The sequence below is a fragment of the Ahaetulla prasina genome, chromosome 4 (genome assembly GCF_028640845.1).
Source record: "Ahaetulla prasina isolate Xishuangbanna chromosome 4, ASM2864084v1, whole genome shotgun sequence".
Classification (NCBI taxonomy): Eukaryota; Metazoa; Chordata; class Lepidosauria; order Squamata; family Colubridae; genus Ahaetulla; species Ahaetulla prasina.
This window is the reverse complement of record NC_080542.1, coordinates 30,878,341-30,886,981: the sequence shown is the minus strand read 5'-3', so window position 1 is coordinate 30,886,981 and position 8,641 is coordinate 30,878,341.

Sequence of the window (8,641 nt, the reverse complement as noted above, 5' to 3'; positions counted from 1 at the left end):
TTGCACTCATCTTTGAGTGTGTGTGCCTGTGTTTGTGTGTTTGCATTTTGTTCTTAGTTAATAGTAATAATAATGATTATACCAGTGGCATGGCAAAGTAGCAATAATGATGCATTGTATATCTGCTAGAAATACCTTTTGCCTACAAGCAAGAACTAGTGTGACCAAAAAAATTTAAAAAGTGGTAAAAAATGAAGAAGCTAAAGTGCCGCCCAGAATCACTTTATCGATATTGGGCAGCATATAAAAAAAATAAACAAACAAACAGTTATGGGACTTTAGAATTCAAACAGACAAACCCCTTCCAAATAACACCTAAGATTTAACAACTGTTGATAAGAAAGAGAAAAAAATCTGGATAATGGATATTGCAGTACCTGGAATAGAAGGGAAACAACTGGAGAAATCACAAAAGGCAAAAACCTGAAAATAGAAATAGAATGACTGTGGCAAAAGAAAGCAAAGGTAGTACCAACAGTAATAGGTGCTTTGAGTGCAATCCCAAAATATTTGGAGCACCGTTTGAGTGTCACCAGCATTGCACAATCACCACCAATCAATTGTAAAACCAGCTTTACTTGGAACGGTTTATATCATGTGACAATGTCTTTCATACCCTAAAGCAATAACTCCACCTATCCCAGGTCCTTGGAAAATATTTGATAGGTGTACAAACATTTAATCAATTACCTTATGAGGCATTAAGTGTTCATAAAATGATTGCCAAAGTGTCAAAACTCACTTTTGAATTAAAGAATAGTTATCCTGGAATATCTCTAACCAAGTCAAATTAGATGCTGCTATCATGATGAGGTTTAAGCATTTAATATAATTTATAATACTGTTGCATTCCACAATCTGGTATTTATTCTTTCAAGCCATTTCCTCTCTTTAAGATTTTCTTTCTTTCTTTCTTTAAAAATTTCAATGCCACATTACTGCAGAATAAATTTGAATATTCTTTATATACTTTACTATTGCCAATTATTGATTTTGTTTTCTTTTTCTTTTTAGTATTTAGAAGAGCTCAGAACCATGCAGGTAAGAAGTTGTCATAGTTAGATCTAATGGATCCAGGTATAAAATCCTGATTTATTGAAATGGATTTATTGAAATCCATTTATTGAAATGGATCCTAAAATAATCTCTGCTTCTATTCACAATCTATCTACTAGCAGAAGAGAAAAATAGAAATTTGGTTGATCCAATATGCATGAAAGTCTTGATACAGTTGATAGCATTATGATCTTACTAATAAGAAGAATCAAATAGAATATTGTATTCAAGTGTCCCAAAGCATAGTTAATATTTAATGAAAAGCATAACGCTTTTCATTAAATATTAACTATGCTTTGGGACACCTTGAAAAATGCTGCAGCCTTAGCTCCAGCTTGATGCTTGTAGCTGTGAACAAAAAAATGTATTGCATCAGAGATTCAATCAAGCCATTATAAAAACAAACATTGGTGGTGAAGCTAACTAATATATCTACTTTTATGAAAGTTATTTCCCTCTGTCACTGTTTTCTTCTTTTTATTTGTAGTTGCCATTTATTTGGATGCAGACTGTAAGCATCCAGATCTCACCATCACATACGACAAGAAGAGAGCCACTCTTAAGGCTTTTGGAGAAGCAAAATCTGCTGTGGGTCCTCTAGTGGTTGTGGGGAAAAAGGGCTATGTTTCTGGGAAGCACTACTGGGAGGTAGAGGTGGGAGAGAGGCTGGACTGGGAGCTGGGGGTGCTGAGTCAGGCTCAAAGGGACAGAGCCAGAAAAGAGAAATTTTCTGTGCCACTTGGAGAACACTGGGCGCTAAGAAGTGTCAGAGGAGATTTGTTTTCTAGACAAAATAAGGAAAAGATTGAAAAAAAGGATTTCCCTTATTCAAATATTGGCTTGTTTCTGGATCAAGAATCCAGAAAAATGTATTTCTATAGGTCCTGTACGCAGACACCATTTCTTATAACCACTGTTACCATTCAGTCAACTGATAAATTGTATCCATTTTTAAGTTTTAATTATGATTGATTACCCATATGAAAATCCCATTTCCCTTTCATTTAAAGAAGTAAGAACTTAATCAGATTTCTCTGACAAGTATGCTTCCATATAGTATTAGAGAAAATTGGTACAGTGTCAAAATTTCCAGAAAGATTCATCCAAGTGGATATTTTGTTTGGTTTACAATTTTAAAAAGTATTGATTTATGTGTTCATATGTTCAGTAATACTCTAAGGCCTTTCAGGACAGCTAAAGCGCTTTTTGGGTTCTTCCAACCCTAAAACAGACATGGCTGCTTGGAATCTTATTAGTCATACTCAGATCATGCCTAGGAAGGAAAGGAATGGGTTATGACTGGTCTTCATTGCATATTTTCATCTAACTTTCCATTTCATGGCTCTATAAAATTTGTATGTATAAAATAAAAACAATAAAGACTACATTACTGTTAATATAATTTGAGTAATCAATTGCAGCTCAATGTCATAACAAGGTAAAGAGGAAAAAGGTATGCTTAGGAGTCCTTCAGTTCTGAGATAACCGTTTCTGTGGGCAAATGATGACTGGAAGATTAGGCATCCTTACTGCTGCCATCCCTTCATTATAAGGGGACCCAGCATAGAACTAACAGGAACATCCTCAGTCACCACAGCTAAATGCAGAAGGAAAGCAAAACAAAAACTTTGGGAGCCTGTAGCTCAATTAAACTGAAGTTGGTGATAGAAGGCAACAAGATCAATTTCAAATTCACATAACACACATACAGTAAATACATTTTAAAGAGCCTAATGCTGGGAAAGATTGAGGGCAAAAGAAAAAAGGGATGACAGAGAATGAGGTGGTTGGATGGAGTCACTGAAGCAATAGGTGTGAACTTAAATGGACTCCAGAGGATGATAGAGGACAGAGGGCCTGGAGAAACGTTGTCCATGGGGTCATGATGAGTCGGACACTATTTCGCAACTAACAACAACAACAATGCAATTTTAGCTTAACTAAATAGCTTCCAACATTTCCTGAGGTAACCTTCTTCAAGACTGTAGTCAACTCCCACACAACACAAACCTATTCCTTTTTTATTTAAATTTCCACTTTTTTAATTAATTAATTTTATTTATTTATTTTGTCAAGCACACATTAACAACACATACCAGTATAAGCATGAACTGAATACATAAAATGAATACAATTAAAGAAAACATTAGGACAGGGACGGTAGGCACGCTGGTGCTCTTATGCACGCCCCTTACAGACCTCTTAGGAATGGGGTGAGGTCAACAGTAGACAGTCTTAGGTTAAAGTTTTGGGGATTTTGGGGTGAGACCACAGAGTCTGGAAGTTCATTCCAGGCATTAACAACTCTGTTACTGAAGTCATATTTTCTGCAATCGAGTTTGGAGCAGTTCACTTTAAGTTTGTATCTATTGTGTGCTCATGTATTGTTGTGGTTGAAGCTGAAGTAATCATTGACAGGAAGGACATTGTAGCAGATGATTTTATGAGCTATGCTCAGGTCATACCGAAGGCGGCGTAGTTCTAAATTTTCTAAACCCAGAATTTCAAGTCTGGTGGCATAAGATATTTTGTTGTGAGCAGAGGAGTGGAGGACTCTTCTTGTGAAATATTTCTGGATGCGCTCAAGTGTATTAATGTCCGATAAGTAGTGTGAGTTCCAGACAGATGAGCTGTATTCAAGAATTGGACTAGCAAATGTTTTGTATGCTCGTGGTTAGTAGTGTAATCTTACCGGAGAAGAAGCTACGCAAGATTAGGTTTACAACTCTTAATGCCTTTTTGGCAATGTTGTTACAGTGGGCTTTGGCATTTAGATCATTTGATATCAGTACTCCAAGGTCCTTGACAGAGTGAGGGTCATCTACAAGGTCATGTCCACCTAGCTTGTATTTTGTGTTCTGATTCTTTTTGCCAATGTGTAAGACAGAGCATTTGTTGCTTGAGGTTGTTGCCAATTTTTGGACCATTCCGACAAAAAGTCAAGGTCTTTTTGAAGGGTAGCAGCATTGTTGGTAGTGTTAAACATCAGTAGTTTAACATCATCGGTGAAGAGAATGCAGTTACTTATAATATGATCACAAAGGTCATTTATGTATAATATGAAGAGTGTTGGTCCAAGAACGCTGCCTTGGGGGACACCGCTATTAACAGGTGCAGGATATGATAGGGCACTGCCAATTTTGACCACTTGTTGCCTGTTTGACAGGAACACAGTTATCCAATTATGGAGGGGTCCGGAAATGCCATAGGATTTTAATTTTAGAAGTAGTTTGTCATGTACTACTGAATCAAAGGCTTTACAGAAGTCTATGTAAATTGCATCTATTGCTTTGCCTTGATCAAGATTTGTAGTCCATATGTTTTTGTGGTGTAGAAGTTGTAGATTACAGGATAATTTTTTTCTGAAACCAATTTGTTTATTAGAGAGTAGGCTGTTTGTTTCTAGGTGGATCAATCAATCAAGAAAAATCTAACAGAATTCCACTATAGTATGTTCAATCTTTGCCCACTAGTTCTTTTTAACAATCATTGGTGTTGGAGTTAACTTTTTCTTATTTATTTTATGGAATGTATTTTTGTTGGTCAGTATAGTTTCTGACTCTCTTTTCCACAAAACTCTTCCGGCCAAAAACATCCTTCTGGGCACATCAGATTGGCATTTGATTTCCAACGGTAGGACAATTGCTATCTACTCTACCAGCCTGAACCCGAACTGAATATGGTCCAGATAATACACTTCATATAAAATTCTATGTACAGTAGTTCTGCTACCATTGCCTAATAATATTTCACAGAAATGGAAAGTTGGAGATCAGAACTAGCCCTCTAAAATTACTGTATCAGTGCATCTCTTTCACTGTCCTTCGGATATTCTTCCAATAGCCTATTTTTCTTCCTAACTATCTCATCAGATTGCAAGGACATCTACTTGCAATATTCTCCACCTATCTTGGTAAGTAAAGTGTTACCAAGGACAAACTGATGATACTGTTTGGTGATAGTGAGTCTCCTTGAAAGATTCCTCTCCTGATATTAACTTTTCTCAGTCTACCACTATTGGCCAGCAACTGTGCTTACATTGTTCATTGATCTTTGCACAATGTTGATTCTGATGTTTCTACTCATTCTTGTTATTTCTAGGTACTTGGTTATCCAATCATATGACAGGGAGTCCAATGCCTTCTTGTAATAAATTCAAACTACATCCAAGTTGGGTCTTCCTTCCTTCCTACAGCTTTCTTGAATCTTATCAATTAGAAGCTGATTTTTTTCCCCTCTGTTATTAGAACAGTTTCCTTTGTGGTCAGGTAGAAAGGGTTTGTCATCAAGTAGATGTTATTGGACAATCAAGATCAGAAAATAAGATCAGCATGTGGAGATTAATAATGGGTGACTTGGGAGCAATCTCAAAACAGTCTCAAAATTATTCTTTAAAAAGGTAATAAAACTGCCTCATTTTTATCTCTGTGGTCAAGAATCAAACCTGAGAGTCCTCTAGAAGAGTTCCAAGCATCGCATGGAGTTTGTCTTCATCACTATCTATCTGCACAACTACAGTTAGTGTTAGTTTTCCTCACTTACTGATTAGGGAACATTTATAGCTATGGAATGAAACAGGGGGAATTAGTGTTCTCATTAAGGGAAGATGCTTTGCAATGGAGAATCTCAGTTTTTGCAGGACAGAGAGAAAATGATTAAAGAACAGGCATGAGAAACTCAAGTTCCTTCAGAAATCCACTTTTACTTCCAATTTATAAATCACATTCAGAGTATTTTTTTCCTGATCATAATGTCTTTTATTAAAACAAAATAAGTTTTAATCAGAACATAAAATAGCTTAATGGCATAATGGTTATACATTCAAGCTCTAGTTTCTATGTTCACAAAGCAATGAATATAGAATTCCTGAACTTATAAAAATTCCAGTTGGGATCACATTTTTTTTAAAAAAAAAACCCATTGAAAACAGGACAGAAAGGCAATCAAAGTATCAATATATTTATTGTGTACAGAATAGGCTAAAAGCAAATAGCCATATCTTCTTTTGCTATTGATGAATGCAGATTGTGTAAAGTCTTACAATAATCATTCAAAGAAGGTCCTACAGCATTTTATTTTATGGTAGTATACTTCCATATTTCATTTCAAATCTGCCCACAATCCTATTCCACTGATATTAGAAGCCACGTTTTCGGAAGTACAGCTTCCAGAATGTACATAATGCTTTATACCATCATTTGAATTTGAAGAATATTTTGCCACAGATAGTTTCATGACTGTTTGTAAATGCTTATACTGTGTTTCAAAATAAATGTATATAATTAAAACTATGGCAGTAAATTTTCTTCAATTAATAAGTTTCATTATCAATCATAAGGGATGAGTTCCTAATGTACAATCCTCAGTGGCTGCCTGGAACATCAGGGACCATTTTTAGATCCAGCAGAACCTAAGCATCAAACATTTCAATAATTTTCAGCTGTGGATAGGAGAAAGAAATGAAGAAAGGCCATATCAAGTTTAAATCAATCTGTACCAAAAAAAAGCCCTAAAAAAAATAAGCAAAGCATCATAGCGTTCTTAAGCTTATTATCTATCCAAGGGATACTATATATGAAGGGATATTCACTGGGCGAATTTCCAAATACAGTTCATCCTTCCCAGGATTGAAAAATGGAAACATTTTCCCAGAAAATTTGGCAGGGATGGACTGAATGTAATACATTTGCTTAGCATCAAAAAATGAGAGTTTATGCTCTTCTCCATCCATGTCCAGATAAACGCCTACAACTCTGCATTCTTTGTTTTCACTGCTGATTATACTATTTCCTCCAGAACAGTAATATTGACCTTTGAACCATCTCATAGACACGTATCCATCTTCTAGTGGCTTTTCTAGCTTCTCTTGTACTAGTTTGTTTCTTGCCTCTTCAGAAAGTACTCCCATCTCCCAATCTGTTTTTTCTCCAACTTCCACTTCCCAATACTTTTTATTTTTATCAAACCCCTCATTTGCCACTGCAATTGGAATTCCTTTAAGAACCTTTGATGCTGAATCAGATGGATTGAATCTGATTTTATTTTTGTCTTTAATGTTGAGCTTGGCATGTGTGCATTTAGGATCCAGAGTGATATTGACTAGAAAATAGGAAAACATAATAATATCATTGATAGAAAGAACGAGTACCATAATTCTGTAATACATTATTTGCACATAAGAATTCCTGCAATTGTAAACTGTTTACAATTGTACAGTATTTCAGCATTTTTCATTCTCCACTCAGAAAATTATTATTAATTATGCATGGTTCAAGTTCCAGTTGTGAGATAGATAGATAGATAGATAGATAGATAGATAGATAGATAGATAGATAGATAGATAGATGATAGATAGATAGATAGATAGATAGATAGATAGATAGATAGATTCTCTAAATATGTATTTTGCTAAGTTTTCTTTCTAATAAATAAAAATCTAGAAAGCCATACATTTAAAAAAAACCTTTTATAAATTCAATTAATTAGATTGATTTAGAATGCTATATTTTTAAGAGTATCCTAGTGTTTTAAAATATAATATTTTATTTTCAGCTGTTAGCATATCTTTTGCATATATCCTAAACTCACTATCAAATTATCATAATTAATACTTAATTTTTAAAGAAACAATAACATAGTGTAAAAGTTTTATATTTATATTTATTAATATACTGGTTATTTATTACTTTTCCTATTCTGTTTCAATTAACTGTCCAATTACAACAAGTGTGATCAATATGTAGCCCACTGGCTTCATAGCACCTCCACTATATTTGCACATAACCTGCCAAATACATAAAATATTTTAAATAAAAAACATTTCATTATTTCTTAATATTTAAAAAACTCTTTTTATCTTAATTTACTCAGACATATTTTATTTTAAAATAATTTTAATCTAGGATCACTGTTCCAATTTAATGTAATATTGGAACCTCTATTACATTAAATGAGCTAGGTGAACTAATTTTAAGTATTAACACCTTGATCTAGCAATTAGTTTTATGAATAGAAAGCATACTGAGCTTTTTCAAATATTTAATTTTATTTATTTATTTTATTTGCATTTATATCCCGCCCTTCTCTGAAGACTCAGGGCGGCTTACACTATGTTAGCAATAGTCTTCATCCATTTGTATATTATATACAAAGTCAACTTATTGCCCCCAACAATCTGGGTCCTTACATAGACATTTTCTCTAATTCTCTTTAATTGGTTCTGAACTAAAATAAATGGTTGGGGTTTTTTTATATCCTCAAGGTCTCTATGAGATTAATAAAATTATTGTGTAATTTCTTATTGGAATTAAGCCCAAATAAGATGTGATGTATTTAATATTACAGTTTCTATATTGCAAACAGCATCTGATGGGGTGACTACTAATCATTTGAATTATATTTCTTTCTTTCTTTCCCTTATCCTGCTATATGAATTTCCTCATTTCTCATATGCTCTTTCCATGTTAGCTGCTACATGCATTTTTAATACAGATTCTTTATAATTTTTTATCATATTCGATTACTAGAGGTCTTATATTCACAAATAAATATACCTGCATTGGATGATGCCCTTCTGAAATCTGCA